This window comes from Nycticebus coucang, chromosome Y (assembly GCF_027406575.1).
Source record: "Nycticebus coucang isolate mNycCou1 chromosome Y, mNycCou1.pri, whole genome shotgun sequence".
Taxonomy (NCBI): domain Eukaryota; kingdom Metazoa; phylum Chordata; class Mammalia; order Primates; family Lorisidae; genus Nycticebus; species Nycticebus coucang.
Window position 1 is genome coordinate 23,566,050 of NC_069805.1, and position 21,906 is coordinate 23,587,955.

Sequence of the window (21,906 nt, forward strand, 5' to 3'; positions counted from 1 at the left end):
TGTGAGCTCAGGCAATCCACCAGCCTCAGCCTCCCAAGTGCTAGGATTATAGGCATGAGCTACCACGCCCGGCCTAACAACATTTTAAAAATAAGCATTTTATTATAGAAATCTTGTCATAAGTAGACAGAAATAGTAGATAATGTAATGAATCCTCATCTCTCTATCACATAGTTAGAAGAGTTACCAGTCATGGCTGTTGTGGCATGTAATTTGATGCCTACGGTAACGGAATGCCTAGAGCCCTGGCCTATAGAGGTTTATATCACAAACATAATCTTACCCTGGGCATCGTGGCCTGCCATTTTGTAAATGAACTTATTGAGGACAGATCAGGAATATTTTTAAGGGTAATAGAAAGGTTCTAAAATATCTCTCCTGATTCATTTTTGTGAATATCTAAAATTTCACCATTAGTTCAACCATAAATTTGCAAATTGTGAATAAGCCTGAGAAGGGAAGGACATGAAGCCCCTTGCAGTTACTTTTATCTTAGTGGAAATTGGCTAATTATAAGCAGGCTTGACAGGTAAGCAAGCAAGAGCAGGCTTTGATGGAAGGTAGAGAATCATGAGGACTTAAGGTGGAAAGGGCTAAATAGAGACAAGACATGCAGCATTCAAGACAGCAGGAGGGGCTGCTTTGCTCCCTTCCCACCTGGCCTCCAGGTGATCCTGGTGGCAAAGCCTGGAGCGAGGGGCCCTTATTCCAGTTGAGGGTGCCCCTCATGCCGTTACCTGGGTTCCCATTAGCTGGCTCCTCAGGACCTTATGTAAAGCTGTCCAGAAGATGCTTCCAGCTAACTCTGCTGCTTGTTTATTTTTAGGTATCTTGCAATATATTCAGAACTCTCCCTCCTAGTGACAGCCACGAATTTGATCCAGAAGACGATGAACCTACCCTTGAGGCGTCATGGCCACACTTACAGGTACTTTGAACTACCATTTGTTATAAAAGAAAGCTCCATTAACTCATTAGCTGATTCAGCATGGAAATTCCTTTGAAGGCCGTTATTCACCAAGATATCAAATTAGAGTACATCAATGGAAAATTGGAGAGTGCTTTTTTTGTTTTTACTCTTGATAATCGGGATGCCAAAAGAATAAAATAATAGGTGTCAATGTAATGCTTTAGTGTGGGTCCCCCATGTTGCAGGGACAGGCATAGTTCTTACTCTTTTGATAGAGCTTCTCGAAGATCCTTCCCACTGAAGTCTCAAACAAGAACAGCTCTGTTTCCACATTATTATTAGTTGGATGTGATTAGGTCACAGAGTACATATCTCACTTTTAGCAGTCGGTACCCTGGGGACTTTGTATGCCTGTCTTCGTGATGACCACTAATATGTTCCTTTAAGGACAAAAACTGCGATAGCTATTTCTTTCAGTGTTGTAAGGGAGAGCAGCAGCTGGGAGAAAGCCTGGGTGAAGGCCAGTTGTGTTCTCTGGCCCTGAGAAGGCCATGCTTTGCCATCATACCTGTGTGCCAGGACAGAATGGGGCGTCTGCGTCTGCTTGTCCAGGACAGATCGGGGCATCTGCGTCTCCTTGTATAGCACCAGGCCCACCTGTACTGTAGGTAGTTACTCAGACTTGTTGCTTTGCAGCTCCTTTCTAGTTGCCTTCTCTATGTTGACATTTCTCAAAAGAATAGAACGAGGAAAATTGTACATATTGAGCCCCAAAGCCATCTTTCCATTCATTGAGTCAGAATGTCTTCAGAGGCTGGTTGACCAAACATAAGGACGGAGGATTGGAAGACAAGGACTATGCCCTTGTGGGCCGTCTTCACCCCTAGGCAGAAGCCACTGCATCTCTGCAGAAGTGTGTTCACTTTGAAGAGCAAAAAAATTACAAGAAAGTTTAATTCAATATTTCAGTTAATCCTTCCTATACTTAATAACTCTATAAAATATAAGATCAAATTATTTTCTGAACCTATTAAACTAAATTCTGCCACCTGAAAAACTCTAGGACTGTTAGTACTGTAGGAAAATTAATCATTAGTTGATCTGAAACCTGAAAACCAAAGTGATGATGAGATCTGTGCTCTTTTGGCTATGAAGTCACAAATTTCATTACAAAACTGGCTCTTTCATCTGGGTTGATGTCCTCTTCAAGCCTGAGATCCTTCTGGTCCCTTCTTTAGCTCAGATCCCTAACTAGATCATTTTAAAATTCCCAAACCAACAGGCACGCTACTGCCTCCCGCCTGTTGTTCTGTGTAAATCTTGTACAAGCTCCTGACTTGTCTCGAGAATCCTGTGTTTCCTTTATATATTCTTCTTCTTTTTTCAATATAATAGTCACTTTTTATTATTATGAGTTTAAAATATATATATTTTTTCATAGCTGTGTACATGCAATCATGGGTCCTGTATATATTCTTAACTGCACAAATGAGTTACCTGTCCATTTGCACCATGGGGTGGTTTTAGCACCGTCAAGAGCATTCATGGAGTGTGTAAGAAATGGTTTTTGTTTATGCATTTTTTCTGAAATTAAGTCTGTCTTTTTAGTAAAATACGGTTTTGTGGGACTTCCATTTTACAATTAAGGAATTGTTGTTAATGCACTTGAGACTGAAAAACGGGAATGCTGAAATCTTTTTATTCAATTCCTTGGAGAATTCATCTGTGTGACCTTGAGAAGCAGGGTGTCCTCCTTGGCCCTTTAGAAATCGTTCTCTTTAGAAATTTAAGAGAAATTTTTCATTCTGAGGTAATAACGTTTCTCTTAAGCTCAGAGAACATTTATTTATACTTATTAATAAATGTCTGAAGTGTTTCCACCAAACTGTTTTAAGCCACATCTGCTTTCAAGGGACCAGAGATACAGGAGAGCTCTGCCACCCTGCGTGCCTGGGAGATGAGACTCTCCCCATTTTGTGGGAATTAAAAGAGGGATAAAACCCACTTTGAATAAGGCTAACATTCTGTTTGTAAAACTGAGAGTTGGAAGATGCATAAATTAATAAAAGAACAATTCTATGAGGTGTTAGGACTCAAGCATTATTTTGACCAGAAGAACAACATATCAAACTCAGCAACACCCAGATCATTGGAAAGAAATTTTTCTGACTTCAGAGTTTCAGAGAGAAAAACATAGTTTTATAAAGAAGTAGAACGCTAATGTGAATACCAAATTTAAGTTTTAAGTGGAGTCAGAAGTCACAAGGTCTGATATATAGGAAGCACATAAGTCAGCGGTACCTGTGGACAGGTAAGGGAAGCCCTAGACGTGATTTTCAGTGGCCTGCAAGGTTAAAACTACTTTAATGCTGGGTAGTACTCCCTATGCTGTTTGCCCATGTCACCATATTGACACTTGTACTATTCATTGTAAAACCAGTGGTGCTTAAAAGTGCTGCTGCCTTAGTGACAGGATGATAATTAAGGCATTTGTGCCAAACTGGTCAAGTTGTCATTGCATTCTTTTTTTTTTGAGGTAGAGTCTCAAGCTGTCGCCCTGGGTAGAGTGCTGTGGCGTCATATCTCACAGCAACCTCAAACTCTTGGACTTTAGTGATTCACTTGCCTCAGCCTCCCAAGTAGCTGGAACTACAGGCGCCCACCACAACCCCTGGCTATTTTGTTGTTGTAGCTGTCGTTGTTTGGCAGGCCCGGGCTGGATTCGAACTCACCAGCCCTGGTGTATGTGCTCCCCGTCCTCGCCAAGAAAAGCCAGCTTAGGCCTTTGTGCAAGCAAGCAGGTGTCCAAGTCCGCTTGTTCAGAGCCAACTGCACTGGTGAAATCCAAAAGTCTAGGCACAAACAAGGGAGAGTTTCAAAATTAGGATATCACAAACCAGAAACTGTGTCATGTAATTAGTGTACAATTAAAATCCATAAGAAACAATGAATCTGTTTCTCTTGGAGTGATCAGAGTGACCATCCTTCAGCATGCCTGAGAGTCTGGATAGATCATGTTATACACAGGGATGTCCCAAAAGTCATCAAACATAAAAAAAAGGAAATTATAGCTGAATGCATCTTTATTCATAAAATGTTCATTACACAATTTTACAAAATATTTACAAAATATTCTCTACATGTTGGCCACCTTTTTGTAAAATTTTGTAATGAACATTTTCTAAACAAAGGTATATTTAGCTATGATTTTCCATTTTTCCTATGCATGGTGACTTTTGGGACACCCGGTACTTTCTTGTTTGATGCTTCTTGAAACACTACCCCAGGCCCTTCCTGTGCGCCCTGCGAGAGCCGCTCCGGAGCTGACACACTTCCTGCAGCCTTCACTGGGCTGCCCTATGGCCACGTTCATGCTCTGGTTTCTACCTGTCTGCATAGTGACCTCAGCTGAACACTGATGTCCCCTCAAGGGAGGTTGTGGGCTTCCCTCGTCACACGCCCCTTCACTACGCAGCTCCAGCACCAAGTCCTGCACCTGCATGTGACCCTGTGGCACTTTCCTGGACATGCCTGGGAACCACAAGAGATGTGGAGTCCACAGCCTCACAGCTTTAAGGAGCATGAAGATGACTCTCCAGTGAGGGAAAGAATAAATAGACAACAGGTGACTAAATATAAGTCTATAGAAATAGCTAAACCAAGGCTCCGACATTGTAATCATGTTGAAATCCATGAATACATTTGTATTCTTGCCCGGTTCAGGGACCCGTAAGAGGTAATTTCATGGAGAAAGATGCTGTGATCTTGAAAGATCCAAGTCCTTGCTAAAGATCGAGTGGCAAGTCAGTGGTTCGGCGGGAGAGATCCCAATCTCATCAGCTCACATCCAGTTTCCCCCAAGCAGACAATGGCCCTGCAGGGCAGAGCATGTGTTGGGTCTGCTCAGCACGCTGACCGTGGGCAGAGGGTCAGCAAGGAGGAATGAATCATCACAAGCCCACCACACATGGGATGGAGGCTTCCAGTTCTTAATTATACAGTAATTGCTTTCAGGGGAACCATTAATAATCTGAAGCTGCTAGTAGCCTAATTGTGAAAACAATGCAGAAATTTGTATTATAAAATCTATCTTCTTTTAAGTGCTTATCAAAAATATATTTAACCCCAGCTATTTATGGATAATTGTGTGTGGAGCTAAGATTCCATCTTTTATTTGAAAGTAAGGTGACTGTACCTGTCAATCATTTGAATCCAATAAAGTCCATTTGTGGGGATTTCTATGATAGACAAACGGGGTTCATATGTTCTTCAGGAAATTTTAAAATTTTAGGCAATCTCAAACAACAAAATTAGACTGCAGGTTAGCGTTAGCACTCACTGTTGAAGGTCAGAAAATGCAAAAACATGCAGAGAGCACAGTTTCACTTACTCCAGGTTAAAGATCAGATTTCTGATGCAGCCATGGAATGAACGAGCTTCTCATTCTGAGCACCAAGGTCCCCTCACCCTCAGGAATGCCCCCTATGTACAGGTTGGACACATTTATAGTCCTGCTTTCTGCTAATGGACCCAAGTTCATTTCCACAGGATTGGTCTCAGCCAATTTAACAGTGATAATTCTAAAAGATCAAAGGAGAAAATAAATGAAAATCTTTAACTATAATAAAACAATGGCCCATTTTAACACACAATCCCAGCAAAGTTCTTACTGAATAATAAAAGTTCCTGGAAGACAAATTTTAATATGACATGTCAGAACAAAAGGTGAATCTTAAAGATTAAAACTTACAACTGAAAATTCTTCAGTAATGAGTGCAATGTTAACAAAAATCATTGAATTTGACTGCTTTTTTGAGAACAGTATAATTTTACCTCTTTACCTATGATGAAAATGTCCAGTATACTTTTCAAATGTTTGCTCTAGAGTTCTGGAGGGAAATATACAGGAATGTTGACATAACCTACTTACTACTGTACTATTTACTATTGATATAATACTATTTATTGATACCACAATGCTCTTTGCCACAGAATCCAATATAATTTATATTGAGTTTCAAAAAAGGGCAAGGATAAAGTTGTTCAATTATAGAAATAGCACAAACATCTCATAAGGAGCTGTCTGGCAAGGTTTGGCTTCTACAACTATTTGGAATGCTAATCATGCCAGTCATTTAACTGCACAGGGTGCCAGGACAATGTTTCTGCTGGAAGCCCTGGTGAGGTCCCCAGCCCCTCATGACACACACCTTGCTGTGGGGACAGTACCTCCGATTCCTACAAGGAGATGGAATGCGGCTGTCCATCGCTGTAGGTGCCTGTGGGAGAGTGTAGGAGGGCTTTCCTCAGGCTGGACCTGTCCCGAAGACTGATGTGAACCTCAACATGGCCCTGAATCAGCAGAATGGAGAAGGGCTGGGGGCAGGAGTGTGCAGAGAATTAGCCAGAAAAAAGCTCGTTAGTATAGGATTTAAAAAATTTCCATCTTACCAAGGTAACATGGGAATATTAACATCAAGCAAGCAATTCCTTAAGACTCTCATCATTGAACACAACTATTTTAAATTTATCGTGTTACTTTCTAATCCCTTCATGTAATTTACATTCTGCCTTATGCTGTTACCACTACACATACCACCACATGTTTCCATGTCTGCATTGCCGTCACAGGGATTCTTTATTGCTACATTATGTACAATAAGTAGACAGATTATAAATTTGTCGCTTTAATCAATAACATTTAAAGTAGTTTCAATTTAATAATTGTTTATTATCATCCACATGAATATTTAAATTTTTTTGCCCATGAAATTGTTTCTAACATTTCTAAAAGTGGAACTAAAGTTTGACAATGTTTAAAGCTCTTAAAATCATTTTGCCATATTGAAAATAGGTATAACAATTCATAATGCCACCAGAAGAACTGGAATGGGGGTGTTTCACAATACCCTTGTTACTACTGGACGATACTACTCTGTTTTTGCTGGCTCAGAAACAGTCTGGCAGGTCTTCCAAAAGTCAAATATACAATTACCATATGACCAACAGCTCTTCTCCTAGGTATGCACTCAGAAGACTTGAAAACAGGGCCTCAAACACTTCCTGGCAGCATTAGTCATAATAGTCAAAAAGCAGAAATAATCCCATGTATCAAGGAAGCAAATGATAAACTGTGAGAGGTTCACACAGTGGGATACTAGTCAGCCAGAAAAAGGAACGAAGATCTGGGTGGTGCCTGTGGCTCAAAGGAGTAGGGTGCTGGCCCCATATGCTGGAGGTGGTGGGTTCAGACCCAGCCCCGGCCAAAAAAAAAAGAATGAAGAATTAAGACCTTACATATGACAGTGTGGACATACTCAAAGACGGGCTAGGTGAACGACACGATCACACGTGGTGTGACTCTATTCATATGGAACATCCAGAATAGGCAAATTCATCCTTAGAGACAAAACGCAGGGGTGGGGAGAGAGGGGCACAGGGAGTGACTGCTTAATGGTCCCAGATTGCTATTTTGGGTGATGAAAATGTTTAGAAATAAACAGAGAAGGTGGCCTTGTGGCACCGTGGGTGTGCTAAATGCTACTGACTTATTTACTCTACAATGATTAATTTTATATAAATTTCAGGCTGGTTGTGGTGGCTCATGCCTGTAATCCTAGCACTCTAGGAGGCTGAGGTGGGGGGATTGCTTGAGCTCATGAGTTCAAGACAAGCCTGAGCAAAAGGCGAGATCCCGTCTCTACTAAAATAGAAAAACTGAGGCACGAGGATCACTTGAGTCCACGTTGAAGGTTGCTGTGAGCTGTGATGCCACAGCACTCTACCCAGGGTGACAGCTGAAACAGTCTCAAAACAAAAAAAAAAGTTTTTCAGTTCAACTTTTTAAAGAAGAACTGAAAAAATATTTTAAAATGAAATGATCAATGGAGTCCCAAACCAATGTTAGTCCTTATCAGCCCTTCTTCGCCAAGTGGCTTGTGACATGCTTGGCGTCTATAAACAGATGTCACAACAGCTGTGTGACCTTGGGCACATAAACTGGGCTCTCTGAATCCATTTCTTCCTCAACAAAATGTAAGCAGCAGCATCTGCCTTGCAGGTGGCTATAATCCTTATGCAGCAATGTCTGTAAAGTGTCTTGTACAGTAAAGAAGGTCCCCAGTACACTGCGGTTAAGACAGGCTCCACTTCGTTAACACAATACACTAGCAATCTCTAAGTTTCTCCAAATCATGTGACAGGTGCAAGTTTGAGCAGAGGGTAAGGTAAGTATCACCTACGCTCCTAAAATGGAATATAAATATGGCAACATGAACATGGAACCCTGTCCTCGCTCCTCTCCTGGCGCTTGCTCAATGTGCTCATCACAGGCTATGACTCTCTTGCTGCTCTTTTTTTTTTTTAGAGACAGAGTCTCACTTTATTGCCCTCACTAGAGCACCATGGTGTCACAGCTCACAGCAACCTCCAACTCCTGGGCATAGGTGATTCTCTTGCCTCAGCCTCCCGGGTAGCTGGAAGTACAGGCGCCCATCAAAAGCCCAGTTATTTTTTTGTTGCAGTTTGGCCGGAGCTGGGTTCAAACCCTCCACCCTCGTATATGGGGCCGGCACTCTACCCATGGAGCCACAGGTGCCGCCCCTTGCTGCTCTTTCGATCCTTTCAAATTGTTCAAGCAATGTGTTTCAACCTTTTTTTATCTCATGTCATACTTGAACCTATAGTTAAACTTCCACGGCATACTGAAATTATGTTGATCAAAAGAAAAGTAAAGAAAGAGAATATACTCACTGTGCTTTAAACTTCTTTGGGAAATAATTTAATTCATTATCTTTAAAATTTTTCACAGTACTCTGGTTGAAAATCACTACTATAGCAGATGAAGAAAACCCTGCCTTAGAGCAGTAGACTGAAGATCTGAACAGCACTGAAGGACTGCTGTTTCACCTTAGAATGAAAACTAAGGACCATGACGCATGGAGGACAACTCAGTGTGTGCTCGCCGAACGTGTTTTCACAAAAATTATAGGTGGATGGCAAGTGTCTTTTCCTAAGTCACTGGACAAGAAGGATGGATTGCACAGCACAGGACATCACTGATTCATAAGGGAACGGCACTCAGCGATGTAACTTTTACTTATTAAAAATACATACTCATAAACAACCAGGAACACACCAAAAGTTTAGGAGCATGCAGCCGGGCGGCAGGGGAACTACTCACCACGTGGGCCTGCCCTGGACCCTGAAGCTCCACGTCCCTGCCAAGGGCAGCCAGGATGATGCCACTGCTGTTCTTGGTGGCAAATATGGCCAGCAATTCCGATTCTGGGGTCAAAGACTTGGATGGCAACTCAACATAGCTGCCTCTTAACAGGCTAACATTTCAGATGGGCTGGTCAGAGGGGATAAGAGGAGCCGTGAGTTTCCAGCCACAGGCCGACTCCCCATTGCCACTGGGCTTCCCCATTTTCTCCATTCTATCCACCCCACTGGTTTAGATTTTTTTATGTTATTATTTTGCTACATCAGTGGATATTTATAAAAACTCATTCCAACATCAATTAAATGTTTCCTACCTTCAACATACAACCTTTTCTCACTCCATAGGAATTTCTGAGTAAAATTCAGAAATTTTGCTGAATTTTAAAATTCAGTCAACCTGGATATTTCCAGGTTCTTTTTTTTTCTGTTGCATAATAAATGTATTCTTAAATATTGAGTAATAGTATGATAAACTTACATTTAAATCACTGTACAATATTGTAATCAATGTGATTATAATTTGGATTTTAGCTTCTAAATGGACTTTTCCTCATCTTTATTTCAGTTAATCAAGCTGTAATTGGTATTTTAATGCATAAAATATTAATTATAATGACCTTGATATTAATAATAATTATATACCTCAAAGTATTTTATGATTAAGAAAAATTAAGTTGAATTTAGCATAATGTTATTAGCATTAAAGGCATATTATATATATAATATTAATTTAAAATGGAAATTATTCTGGATAGAGTCAGAGAACATTCTCCCTAATAAAGTATCACAAGAATGGAAAAGCAAGTATCCAAATGTACTTAATACTAATATGAAATCTGTAGATGAACAAATACACGAGCACATGAGAGAAAAACACAATTAAACTCAAGTGAGGGGGAGGAAAGGGATGGTGGGGGGAGTATGGAGGGAGATTGGTGTGCTCTCGCGTAACAGGCACAATGTAAGCGTATATTATGCCCTGGAGGAGGGGCACAACTACAACCTGGACTTTACCAAACAAATGCAAATAATGTAACCTAATTGTACCCTTTAAATCTAAAATTAAAAAAAATTAAATTAAAAAAATTAAATGTAATTTATATTCTACATATTTATTATTTTATTAACTATACTTAGTGCTCCGATTGTTCTAATAGAGAAAATTGAATTTATCACAAACTTAGGAGGAAAAATGCAAATTGGAAAGCATGAAATTTTTATTCTAATATAGCATCTCAATGTAAAAATGAGATAATAGGAGATAAGAAAGGAAAAAATAAAAATTTCAACAAATTTTCATATTGTTAATCCTAGATGTACTACATGCTATTAATTTCAATGCCAAGTAGTTCATTCTACTTTCTAAACCTAATACCTAGAAGAAGGCTCAACGAAATTAATAGACCTTTTCATTTTAATGGAAATATATTACAATGAGAATGACTTTATGAATTCATTCTGCATGAATGATTAACACCTCATTCTTTTCACTTTCTCTGTAGGTAAAGCAATAAATATTTGGTGCTCACTGAGTAGTTTATAATAAAAATAATATAAAATATTACAATATCTACTTCTCTCTTTTATTTTATTATTATTATAAATGCCCACCAACCCAGGAATGGATTAACAAGCTGTGGTATATGTATACCATGGAGTACTATTTAACTATTAAAAAAAATGGAGACTTTACATCCTTCATATTAACCTGGATGGAAGTGGAAGATATTATTCTTTTTTTTTATTTTTTTATTTATTTTTTTTTAATTAAACCATAGCTGTGTACATTAGTATGATCATGGGGCACCATACACTTGGTTAATAGATCGTTTGACACATTTTCATCACATTAGTTAACATAGCTTTTGTAGCATTTTCTTAGTTATTTTGCCAAGACCTTTACATTCCAAATTTACTAGGATTCACATATACCCTTGTAAGATGCACCGCAGGTGTAATCCCATTAGTCCCCCTTCTTCCGCCTCCCTCCCCCCTCCCTCCCCTCCCTTTCCCCTTTCTCCCTATTCTTAGGCTATAACTGGGATATAGCTTTCATGTGAAGTTCCTACATTAGTTTCATAATAAGGGTGAGTACATTGGGTACTTTTTCTTCCATTCTTGAGACACTTTACTAAGAAAAATATGTTCTAGCTCCATCCATGTAAACATGAAAGAGGTAAAGTCTCCATCTTTCTTTAAGGCTGCATAATATTCCATGGTGTACATATACCACAATTTATTGATCCATTCGTGGATCGATGGGCACTTGGGCTTTTTCCATGACTTAGCAATATTGAATAGGGCTGCAATAAATATTCTGATACAAATATATTTGTTATGGTGTGATTTTTGGTCTTCTGGGTATATGCCCAGTAGGGGGATTACAGGATTGAATGGCAGATCTATTTTTAGATCTTTAAGTGTTCTCCATATCTCTTTCCAAAAGGAATGTATTAATTTGCATTCCCACCAGCAGTGCAAAAGTGTTCCCTTTTCTCCACATCCACGCCAACATCTCTGGTCTTGGGATTTTGTGATATAGGCTAGTCTCACTGGAGTTAGATGATATCTCAAAGTAGTTTTGATTTGCATTTCTCTGATGATTAAAGATGATGAGCATTTTTTCATATGTCTGAAGGCCATGCGCCTTTCTTCTTCAGAGAAGTTTCTCTTCAAGTCCCTTGCCCAGCCTGCGATGGGATCCCTTGTTCTTTTCTTGCTAATGTGTTTGAGTTCTCTGTGGATTTTGGTTATAAAACCCTTGTCGGAGACATAACCTGCAAATATCTTCTCCCATTCTGAAGGCTGTTTGCTTGCTTTACTTACTGTGTTCTTGGCTGTGCAGAAGCTTTTTAGTTTGATCAAGTCCCAATAGTGTATTTTTGAAGCAGCTTCAATTGTCCGGGGGGTCTTTCTCATAAAAAACTCGCCCAACCCAATTTCTTCAAGGGTTTTCCCTACACTCTCTTCTTGTATTTTTGTAATTTCATGTCTTAGGTTTAAATCTTTAATCCAGTGAGAGTCTATCTTGGTTAATGGTGAGAGGTGTGGGTCCAGTTTCAGTCTTCTACAGGTTGCCAGCCAGTTCACCCAGCACCATTTGTTAAATAGGGAATCTTTTCCCCACTGAATGTTTTTAATTGGCTTGTCAAGGATTAAATACCGGTAAGTAGCTGGATTCATCTCTTGGTTCTCTATTCTGCTCCAGACATATACTTCTCTGTTTTTGTGCCAGTAGCATGCTGTTTTGATCACTATCGATTTGTAGTATAGTCTGAGGTCTGGTAGCGTGATTCCTCCTGCTTTGTTTTTATTTCTGAGTAATGTCTTGGCTATTCGAGGTTTTTTCTGATTCCATATAAAACGAAGAATTATTTTTTCAAGATCTTTAAAGTATGACAGTGGAGCTTTAATGGGGATTGCGTTGAAATTATATATTGCTTTGGGTAGTATGGACATTTTAACAATGTTGATTCTTCCCAACCATGAGCATGGTATATTTTTCCATTTGTTAACATTCTCAGCTATCTCTTTTCTTAGAGTTTCAGAGTTCTCCTTATATAGATCTTTCACGTCCTTTGTTAGATAAACTCCCAAGTATTTCATCTTCTTTGGCACAACTGTGAATGGGATAGAGTCCTTAATTGTTTTTTCAACTTGACTATTGTTGGTATATATAAAGGCTACCGATTTATGAATGTTGATTTTGTAACCTGAGACACTGCTGTATTCCCTAATCACTTCTAGAGTTTTGTAGTAGAGTCCCTAGTATTTTCCAGATATACAATCATATCATCTGTGAAGAGTGAAAGTTTGATCTCTTCTGACCCTATGTGGACACCCTTGATCGCCTTTTCTTCCCTAATTGCGGTGGCTAAAACTTCCATTACAATGTTAAAAAGCAATGAAGACAATGGGCAGCCTTGTCTGGTTCCAGATCTAAGTGGAAATGATTCCAATTTAACTCCATTCAATATGATATTGGCTGTGGGTTTGATGTAGATGGCCTCTATCAGTTTAAGAAATGTCCCTTCTATACCAATTTTCTTAAGTGTTCTAATCATGAATGGATGTTGGATGTTATCAAAAGCTTTTTCTGCATCGATTGAGAGAATCATATGGTCTTTGTTTTTTAATTTGTTTATGTGCTGGATTACCTTTATAGATTTATGTATATTGATCCAGCCTTGAGACCCTGGGATAAAACTGACTTGGTCATGATGTATGATTTGTTTGATATGTTGCTGGATTCTGTTTGTTAGGATCTTGTTGAATATTTTTGCATCTATATTCATTAGTGATATTGGTCTATAATTTTCTTTTCTTGTTGGGTCTTTTCCTGGTTTGGGGATCAGGGTGATATTTGCTTCATAGAATGTGTTGGGTAGTCTTCCTTCTTTTTCTACCTTTTGGAACAGGTTGAGTAGTATAGGTACTAATTCCTCTTTAAAGGTTTGGTAGAATTCTGACGTGAAACCATCTGGTCCCGGGCTTTTCTTTTTGGGGAGATTTTGTATGGTTCATGATATTTCTGAACTTGATATGGGCCTGTTCAACATTTCCACTTGTTTTTGATTAAATCTTGGAAGGTGACGTGTTTCCAAGTAACGGTCGAGTTCCTTCAAATTTTCGTATTTCTGAGAGTATAGTTTCTTGTAATATTCATTAAGGATTTTTTGGATTTCTGAGGAGTCTGTTGTTATTTCATCTTTGTTATTTCTGATTGATGAGATTAGAGATTTTACTCTTTTTTTCCTGATTAGGTTGGCCAAAGGTTTATCTATTTTGTTGACCTTTTCAAAAAACCAGCTTTTTGATTTATTGATCTGTTGTATTATTCTTTTGTTTTCAATTTCATTTAGTTCTGCTCTGATTTTGGTTATTTCTTTTCTTTTACTGGATTTGGGGTTGGATTGTTCTTCCATTTCCTGTCTCTTGAGATGTCTCATTAAGTTGCTTACTTCCTCTTTTTTCATTCTCCTGAGGAAGGCTTGCAGTGCTATAAATTTCCCTCATAGAACTGCCTTTGCTGTGTCCCAGAGGTTCTGATAGTTCGTGTCTTCATTGTCGTTTTGTTCCAGAAATTTGGCAATTTCCTTCTTGATCTCATCTCTGACCCAGCTATCATTCAGCATAAGGTTATTTAACTTCCATGTTTTTGTATGTGTATGCAGATTCCTGTTGTTACTCATCTCAAGTTTTATTCCATGATGGTCCGAGAAGATGCATGGAATAATTTCTATTCCTTTAAATTTGCTGAGGTTAGACTTGTGACCTAAGATGTGATCGATTTTGGAGTAAGTTCCGTGGGCTGATGAGAAGTATGTGTATTCAGTTTTGTTGGGATGAAATGTTCTGTAGATGTCAGCTAAATCTAAATGCTGGATGGTTAGATTTAAATCTAGAATTTCTTTACTCAGCTTTTTGTTGGAGGATCGATCCAGCACTGCCAAAGGAGTGTTAAAATCTCCGACTATTATAGAGTTGGAGGAAATCAAGTTGCTCATGTCTGTTAGAGTTTCTCTTATAAATTGAGGTGCATTGTGGTTGGGTGCATAGATATTAATAATTGAAATCTCATCATATTGAGTCTTACCCTTAACAAATTTGAAGTGACCATTTTTGTCCTTCCTTACTTTTGTTGATTTAAAGCCTATTATGCCCGCAAATAAAATTGCAACTCCTGCTTTTTTCTGGATACCATTTGCCTGAATTATGGATGACCATCCTTTCACCCTGAGTCTGTATTTGTCTTTTAAGTTAAGATGTGACTCTTGTATGCAACAAATGTCTGGCCTGAGTTTTTGTATCCAGTCAGCTAACCTATGTCTCTTTAGAGGGCAGTTTAAGCCATTCACATTAATGGAGAGCATTGATAAGTTTGGTGAAATTTGGGGTATTGAGTTTTTTGAAAGTCCAGTGGGCATTTTTAATCCTTTTGCCATTGTGGAAGTTAGAGTTTGATCAGAAGTTTCTGAGTGAGTTTACTTTTGTAGTAGAGGATTGGGTTGGTTATTATGGAGGATAGGTCTGAGAATATCCTGAAGAGCTGGTTTGGTTATGGCAAATTTCTTTAGCATACGTATGTCATTAAAGTATTTAATTTCTCCGTCGTAAATGAAACTCAGTTTAGCTGGGTACAAGATCCGGGGTTGAAAGTTATTTTGCTTGAGGAGATTAAACGTTGATGACCACCCTCTTCTGGCTTGAAAAGTTTCAGCAGAGAGATCTGCAGTCATTCTAATGTTCTTCCCTTTGAAGGTAATAGATTTCTTTCTCCTGGCAGCTTTGAGAATTTTCTCCTTCATATTAACTTTAGTGAAGTTAATTATGATATGCCTGGGGGATGTCTTATTGGGGTTGAGTCGTGCTGGGGTTCTGAAGCTATCTGCTATCTGAATTTCAGGTTCTCTAGGCATGTCTGGAAAATTCTCTTTCATAATTTCATGCAGAAGGGCCTCTGCGCCCAGTGAGGCCACTTCATCTGTTTCAGGAATTCCTATGAGATGGATATTTGCCTTCTTCGAGTTATCCCAGAGCTCTCTGAGTGAATGATCCATTTTTGCTCTCCATTTCTCTTCCTCTTTGAGAGTTTGGGAGCGTTCAAATTCTTTATCTTCGATGTCGGAGATCCTTTCTTCTGCTTGGTCCATTCTGTTACTAAGGGATTCCACTGTATTTTTCATATCTTTGAGGGCTGCAAATTCTTGTTTCAGTGTGTCTAAGTCTTTTGTGGTTTTGTCTTTAAATTCGTTAAATTTTTGAGACAGCTTTTGAATTTCTCCACGAATTCCTAATTCCATTTTGTTAATCTTGTTTGCCATCCAAATTCTGAATTCGATTTCTGACATCTCAGCCAGTTGTTTGTGAATGGGATCTTCAATTACATCTGCCGTATCTTTCCTTGGGGGGTTGATCTATTCTGGTTATTCATGTTACCAGTGTTTTTCTGCTGATTACGCCCCATGATTGTTTTACTCCCTTTGATTTTCCTCTAGTGTTTTGTCGAGGACCCGTACAGTGCTGTGGCCTGAGAAACTGGGGCCCTGTTTGGTGTAGAGGGGCTAAGTGGTTCTGACTTGTTTTCAGCTGGTTTCTATGTGACCCTAGTGAAACAGTTACTCTGGGTTGAAGTCTCAGCTGTGGAGAAATACCAGCAATTAAGTCACCCCACCCACCACAGGCAACAAATGGAAAAGGAAAATCAAACCTTCCTACAACCACACACCCAGGGAACCACCTGGATAGTCCCCAGGTGAGTCACTCAGTTCAAAAAGTCCAAGTCAATTGTCTCAGTCAGCAGCTCCTCGGGTGGGAGAGTTCAAGAAGTCCCTGGGAACTGGGTCACAGGGCTCTGGTGGCTGCTCTAAAAGGCTTGCTCCAGTGCTGCGTGGAGTGAGGAAGAGCCACCAGTAAATAGATCAGTCTGGGAAGAATGATGCCTCCTTCCCCTCCTTGCAGCTCTGTCACACCCAGTCTCTGCTAGCCGCACAGGGCTGTCACCCAGTCAGTTGTCTGCAGTAAGCAGATACTCCAGGGGTTTGCACCTGCCTAAGTCACAGTGTAGTCTGTGTCTGCTCGACTAGGCCACTATTCTCTGTCTTATCCAGTAGGGAGTGGTGTGGCCTGTCAACCTCGGGCACTTGATGGAGGCTGGAGGTGTTCACTCAGTTCCAGCCCTACCCTTAGTTTATGTTACTGGGTGAAGGGAACAACCCTGTGGGAGATTGTTTCTGACCTTGCCAGATTCCTCTGCAGAGGAGAGGCTGATTTGAGTTCCCAGAACTTGTGTCTCAGGCCCTGTCTTTAGTCCTGCGGGTTTGTATTCGCAGCACGATCAGTTGTTGGCTGTAGCCTCTTGACCTCCTTTGTCTATGGGCTGGTGATCCCCTAAGGGCCAGGTGCGTCTTGGGCTCAGTAGAGCAGTTCTCTGGATCAGCCCTACCCTAGGAGTTTCCCGGCTCTGCGGGTGTGTTTTCTAGTCCCCGTGTTCCACCCAGGTCGGTACCGTCTCAGGAAAACCCTTTACTCACGGGGCCTGTGTTTCAGTCCCAGGTCCGTTCCATGGTGGTTACCATCTGAGAAGATGCTCGGCCTCATCTTGTTGCCCAGGAAGACAGGAGGAGAGGCTATGGGATATCTGGGGGTGGGCCTTGTTATTGCTGAAGATGGCTGTTGCTCTGCACCTCGGGGCACCACCGCTCCAGTCTAATTCCCTCTCAGCTGACCGTTGTCTTCTTGCTCCTTTGCTACAGTGTCAGCACTGGCCAGCTGCAGTCCAGGTCCTATCTATAGCTCTTGAGAGTTCAGCCAAGAATCTGGACTCCTGAGGGGTCAGGTCTCCAGATCACGGAGTGAGAGAGGAGGGGGGGTGTTAGGAGCTCAGGGTTACAGGTCATAACACCAAGCTCATTGAGTACAAATGAACAAATAAACAGATACAAAGGTTACCAGGCACATGGGCCCATAGATACAGAGATAGACGGAAACACATAAACATACAAGCAATAGCCACGACAACAGCAATATAAGAACAACTGCAATAAAAACAGTGATAATCGTAAAATAATTGAAAGAAAGGAAAAAAAAGAGAAAAAAGTGGTGTTGGAACGTTAAGTGAGAAGAAAGAAGAAATTAAAATTAGAAGACATAGAAATAAAAAATGTATCTATATAAAATGTAATAATAAAAAATTATCGAAATCTCCTCAAGAAAATGGTGAGGAAAAATCAGACAAAAAGAAAACAACAGCAAAAAAAAAAAAAACCCATGAAAACCAAAAAAAAAAAAAAAAAAAAGGCACCAACTGCAAAAATATTCTTGTGGTAGAAATATACCTATAAATGTCTATATGTCTGCTGTAAGGATCAACTTTCGTAGGAATGTATTCATACTGCAATATACTTTCTGGACACCAGGTGGCTCTGAGAGTAGTTTTGAGACTTATACCTGGTTTATAGTTTATACCGTTACCATGGTAACCACCTTCCATGGCCGATCGCCATTTTGGAGTTTCTGTAAAAGTTTGTCGCCTAAGAATTGTGCAACCTCGGCTGTTCTCCTCGGGACAGCACTTGCGACCGACTCTCCCACTCAGTGCAGGTGTCCACGCTTCCTAAGTTCCTCCACTCTGCTCCCAGGTTCCCCTGCAAACTGGCGACTGCAATTGGCCATAAGGGGCGTGGTGCTGAGTTCCCATGGTGTCTCCTGTAGCTGGTTCCTGCGGCTTCAGTTGCTCCGCGGCCCCAGAAGCCAAAGCCGGTCCTGGGCTTCAAGCCATTCCGTGGTTGGAGCGCTTGTGGGATTTATTCTGAGTTTTATGGTTCAGAGTTTTGGATGGGCGGCCACCAGTTCACTGCACAGTCTGAACTGCCAGCCCCCTCCAACACCTGGGGGAAAGGTGCCTGCCCTTTTGGGAGTTCAAAATGTCTGTTTCCCGGGCAGGATCCCTTCCCTTCAATTGTCCAGCAGTTTGCCCAGCTCCCTGTGGTTTTGAGTGGCTCTCCTTTCGGATGCCTCCCTCAGTTCAGGATTAATTACTTGTCAATTGGATTTTGTCAGCATTTACAAGCTGCTGACCTCCGTTGGGGAGGGGCCTGCTGGCCGGCACGGCCGAGCAGGGAAGATTCTCTACAACAGAGTGTGTGATTTTAAATTACCCCTCATATATAGCAAACTGCCAGTTTGCTGGGCTTCTCCAGCTGTCTGTCCACTCCAATAATCCACACACAGGGAAGGTCCAGAATGCCTTTCCTCACCTGGTGGCTTGGGAGAGGTGGGCTACACGTCCGTCCTGTCCGCCATCATGCTCCGCCTCGGAAGACATTATTCTTAGTAAAGCATCACAAGAATGGAGAAGCATGAATCCTATGTACTTAATTTTGATATGAGGACAATTAATGACAATTAAGGTCATTGTGGGGAGGAAAAACAGAGAGAGGGAAGGAGGGAGAGGGGTGGGGATTGGTGTGTGCCACACCTTCTGGGGGCAAGACATGATTGTAAGAGGGACTTTACCTAACAAACGCAATCAGTGTAACCTGGCTTATTGTACCCTCAATGAATCCCCAACAATAAAAAAACAAACAAACAAAGTAATATAAAAAAAAAAAATATTTCCAGGTTCTTGATACAGCCCACATAGCTTTTGCTGGTGATTCCTTCCCTGCAGGGCAGGATGTGAGAAAAATCATAAGGAAATTTGGATTTCATAATGCCACTTTTGAAAGAAGGAATAAAAAAGGACCTATATTTATAAAAAAATCTGTTTCCATGGGCCACGCAGCAGAAACGTCTAGGCCTCTCTTTAATAATGGTATTGATGGTGAGAACTTCAGGTCAAAGGAATACTCTCCTAAGGACTAGAGAAAGGGCTTAGTTAGACCAGTGAATGTGGCCACTTTGATGGCTGCCTACAAACAAATACATTTAATATTTTAAGAGGAACTCACTTTAAGTTGTGACAATTTAAATAAACTCATGAAAACACAGTCCAATTATAATAAAGGCAATACATTGTCATAAGGAAATTATAGCCCACAGGTTATAATCCAGTTATCATGTAGAATAGAACATTTGCCTCTCATGAGGATAGGTGTAAGGGGTGCTAGGATCAGAGGCTAAAGACGTCACGAGTTTCTGTCCATACTATGCACCCATGAAGTCTGTCCTAAAGGAAATAATTGCATTTGGGAAAGTCTGAGATTGCCCAAGACCCTATTTCTTAGCCTCCAAGTCAAAAGCATATTTTTCTTTCCAGAAGTTGCCCCATGCCTGGCCGGGGTCAGGCTCTCATTTCCAAACACGGAGACCGCTGACCATCTCCAAACTTCACGCATCAGCTAGTTACAAGAAAGCTTTGAAGTGAGGTGGTTTTCTCTTACAATGACAGCTCTTTTTTTTTTTTTCTGTCTATGTTAAATAATCAGCTGGGGACCTTTAAGCAACTGCATGATGTGGGGCAAATTTCAACCTTTCTGGATCTTTATTTCTTCCAACATAAATAAGGAGGTGGGCCACGAAGATACTCAGGTGTCTTCTAACATGAACGTCTGGGGTCTGAACTCCTTTCCTTTTCTCCAGTGTCTACCCTGTGCCGTGTGGGCAAAGTACAGACGCACGTAACACTGATGAAGACTCGGATGTTGATTCCTTGTAGCCACCTCTCACGAGGCTAAACTAACCACAGAAGGAACAGGGAATGACACCTGGGGATTCAGAGACATCCACAGTCCTGGCTCTGACTTGGCAAGTGACCAGCTCCCCAGAGGTTTCCAGTATTCGCGTCTAAGACCAGGAAGTGACTGTGGTTGCAAACTGTTTCTCCTGAGCCCTTTTCCAGATGCCTGGCAGAGGGGAGGGGCACAGTGGGAAGTGGACCCTGGGCTGCTCACGGCCACTGTATGGCTGCTCCTCTGTGTCACACATCGGCCTTTTGTAAAAGAACTGGGTCTAAAGACAAGGCACTGCCATGGATAATTTGGAAGCCACTGGGCTGGGTCATCCAGATTGGACATTTGATGACTCTACTCCCCGGAAGCTATCTTGCCTTGATTGCTAGACTTACACAAATGACAAATGGGTTTAGGTAAATCATTAAAGTCACAAAGCTAAACGTGAATCACTGTTACAAAGGATTCCTTGTCTCTCCCCTGCCCCATTTCATCCGGGCTCTCGATGCTGGACTTTAAACTTCCACGTACATTATTCATTCTAGCTCACAAAAGGGGAATCCAGAGAAGTTTGCAGAAAGCAGGATTACTTTTTTCCTGTAATGAAATTCTACTTTCTGACTCAGCGCCGATAGCACAGTGGTTATGGCACAGCCACATACACCGAGAGTGGCAGCCCGGGCCAACTAAACAACCGCAACAAAAAAATAGCTGGGCGTTGTGGCAGGCACCGGTAGTCCCAGCTACTTGGGAGGCTGAGGCAACAGAATCGCTTAAGCCCAAGAGTTTGAGGTTGCTGTGAGCTGTGATGCCTCGGTAGTGAGGACAACATAGTGAGACTCTATCTCAAAAAAAAAAGAAAGAAAGAAATTATACTGTTCTGTTATTCTGTACTGGCCATGGCAGCTCATGGGTGGCTCTCAGCACTTTAGAAGGTCAAGGTAAGAGGATTCCTTGTACCCAGGACTTCAACCCCAGACTGGGCAATAGTTAGACCCCCATCTCTACAAAAAGGAAAAAAAAGTAGGCGGCACGGTGATGCATGTCTGTTATTCCAGCTACTTAGGAGGCTGAGGCTCCTAAGCTCATCTGAATCCAAGAGTTTGAGTTTTCAGTGAGCTAGGCTGATGCCACTGTACTCTAGTCCAGGCAACAGAGTAAGACCTTGTCTAAGGAAAAAAAAAAAAAAAAGAGAGAGAGAGAGAGATTCTACTACTTTAAAATGTCCAGGGGCTGTTCCTGTGGCTCAGAGGGTAGGGTTCTGGCCCCATATACTGAGGGTGGCGGATTCAAACCAGCCCCTGGCCAAACTGCAACAACAACAGAAAAATAGCCAGGAGTTGTGGCGGGTGCCTGTAGTTTCAGCTACTCAGGAGACTGAGGCAAGAGAATCGCCTAAGTCCAGGAGTTGGAGGTTGCTGTGAGCCATGTAACACCACGGCACTCTACCGAGGGCAATAAAGTGAGACTCTGTTTCTACAAAAATAAAAATAAAATAAAATGTCCAGATAGAGAGTGGAGTATGACAAGTGGGGTCCCCAAATATTACACAGTAAACAATATTTAGATGTTCTACTGGTCAGCCAGGCTCCTGTAATCCTA

General features: G+C 41.1%; 1 pseudogene; it reads right to left on the reverse strand.

The window, feature by feature from the left end:
• Positions 1 to 1,339: 1,339 nt before the first annotated feature.
• The window catches only part of LOC128579034 (laminin subunit alpha-1-like), a 32,780-nt pseudogene continuing 12,213 nt past the window's right edge, over positions 1,340 to 21,906 (reverse strand).